We start from the raw sequence: 3,020 nt of genomic DNA, 5'->3' as shown, positions 1-3,020 counted from the left end.
GAAAAAAAGAATGGAAATTTATACAGCATTAAAAGAATCTTTTTCATATGAAAAATGGCTTTCTTTGGCAAAAGTGACATTAACTTCAATGCATGTCTTTAATAGAAGACGAGCAGGAGAAATAGAACGAGTTCTTATTAAAGATTTTGAAAGTTATGAAAGATTAAATGAAAATATGTACAGCGATATATATAATTCATTATCGGCAAAGGACAAAGAAACCGCACAAAAATATGTCAGATTCTGTATAAGAGGAAAATTAGGACGTACCGTACCCGTATTACTGCCAAATGATCTCTTTGAATGTGTTATCTTAATTTTGAAATTTCGGAAAGATGCTAACGTATCAAAAAAGAATCCTTATATTTTTGGACTACCCGGTTTGAACAAACAAAGATTCCGTTATCTTAGAGCCTGTGTGTATTAATGCGAAAATTTGTAAAAGAATGTAATGCCAGTCATTCAACTACTTTGCGTGGTACAACACTGCGGAAACATATAGCAACACATTGTATTCAATTCAATCTCAATGATACTGAAGTTACGGATCTTGCCAAATTTATGGGCCATGAAGATAAAATTCATAGAGTGCATTACAGACAACCACAAGCGAGTACAGATATCCTCAAAATATCTCAATATTTAGAAGCAGTGCAAGGAAACGTGTCTTCAAATGCACAGGATTTAAACGATGAATCTGATTCGGATATGGAACTTGAAGATCAAAATAATTCAGAAGTAAACATTTGTTCTAACAACGAAATAGGTAAAATAATGTTTAAGATATACAATAATATAGTATACATATGTTATTATATTATATAAAATAATACAGTATACATATCAAGCGACGCGGTAGCGTCGCGACGCCAAGTGCATAAAATAAAAATATAACCGTTTGACATGATGACATGCATGATACTTGATGCGTGTATATGTTCATGTCGATGTCAAATTCACGACGCTACCACTAGCTTTATCTCGAGTTTTCACATCTTGAATCTTTAGATTAAAATTACTCAGAATTTAAAAGCAGAATCAAAAATCTAAAAACACTTTTATTATATAATGTCATCGGTATCTTTCGATTGCGACCAGTCCGAATAAAATTGGTGCAGCCGATACCGAGATCTAGAGACCGAGTCCCGAAAAGGGTACGTTTCAGTTATGTTCAGACGTACGTGTGACACATACATGTATTTTTCAATCGTACGTGTGACACATACATGTAATTGTAATTCAACTGCTTTACTTGAAAAGACTAGTATAACAACGACCAAACGTGTACTTATTATTCAATTATTATTATTTAAAGTTAATAATGAAGAAGTTATAAAGATTAGGATAAACTAGGGTAAGATGGCCAAACGGATAAGATGGCCATAGTCTTTCAGAACGACTACAAAAACGCTCTACTTAACGATTATTAAAGAAATTACAACCTATGGTTATCTTATCCGTATGGCCATAATACCCTAGTTTACCCTACAAATCTTAATATTAAATCCATACCTTCGTCAAAAATTTGTATCGGTGATAATATTTATAAAGTTAATAGTGCGATTCTTCATCATGGTAAAAATATAGACGATGGACATTAAACAAATTTATTGCGAGCTAAAGGTACAAAATGGACATCTATAAATGATTTAAAAGTTGAAGTATGTAAGTGGCCACGAAATGCAAAGAACGCGTATATATTTTTCTTAGAACAAATCTAAATTAAGTACAAATAAACTTAAGTATAATTAAGTGTCAATAAATACAATACGAGTACATCTTTAATATTAAATAAATAGAAATTTACAAAATAACTATTTTAGAAACAGAATCTGTATTTATTTTTAGAGGATTTAAATTTCCTACATTATTATCACGTTTTCATAATTAACAAAAAGCAGTGAAATCCCATAAAAAAACCTTTTTTTAAAAAAAGAAAAAAACATACGCCAAGTGCATATAAAAGATACTGAACTTCTTGATCAAAAACAGATATGAGATAAATATAATTGACCAAGTGTATTCTTCATTACGCCAGTCACATAAGACAGACCGAAAGTGACTATAATTGTCAACTGGATTATAGTGAAGAAAAAACTTGGCGTGCCCGGGTCGCATTAAAACGCAATATTCTAGAACCTTGGTTCTATCGCAATATTCTGCAGTATACACAATATATGCGAAAACAATTCAACAAAGAAAAGATGTTAATAATTGCTTACTGAACATATTATAATACTTAGTTGTGAATATATTTTCATGTCCCACAAATTATATCACTATATAGTGAATGATGATACTAATTATATCACTATATTATACGTGTATATTATACGTATATATTATACGTATATATCTGTATACATATGTCTGTTATTTTTATATTTTAATTTATAATGCAAATACTATGTTGAAATAATGTTTTCACTGAATACTGTTTACAATTAATGCGACCCGGGCACGCCAAGTTTTTTCTTCACTATAATCCAGTTGACAATTATAGTCACTTTCGGTCTGTCTTATGTGACTGGCGTAATGAAGAATACACTTGGTCAATTATATTTATCTCATATCTGTTTTTGATGAAGAAGTTCAGTATCTTTTATATGCACTTGGCGTATGTCTTTTTCTTTTTTTAAAAAAAGGTTTTTTTATGGGTATTATTATATTATATACGCAATAATACAGTATACATATGTTATTATATTATAATAATAGAGGAAAGTTACCGTTAGGTCTTCTAAAGCGATAACCCCTTATTTTTCAGAAACTAACTATTACAGTTTACTTTTCAGAAACTATTATTATTATTATTATATTAGAATAAAATTAAATATTTTTAAGGAATTTGTTTGCTCGTAAACCCTTATGTCTCTTTTTATTATTAGTTTAAAAACTTAACGAGCCTTCTTTCTACCTATTCTAACTATTACACTTTGTTAATACTATAATAATAAAAACATAATAATGATATTAATATTTGATCATTATAAGCATCTTAAAAATTGTAAATAATTTAT

The sequence above is a fragment of the Cyphomyrmex costatus genome, unplaced genomic scaffold, assembly GCF_001594065.2.
Source record: "Cyphomyrmex costatus isolate MS0001 unplaced genomic scaffold, Ccosl1.0 scaffold425, whole genome shotgun sequence".
Classification (NCBI taxonomy): domain Eukaryota; kingdom Metazoa; phylum Arthropoda; class Insecta; order Hymenoptera; family Formicidae; genus Cyphomyrmex; species Cyphomyrmex costatus.
The sequence above is the reverse complement of the archived record's forward strand: the minus strand, read 5'-3'. Positions refer to the sequence as shown.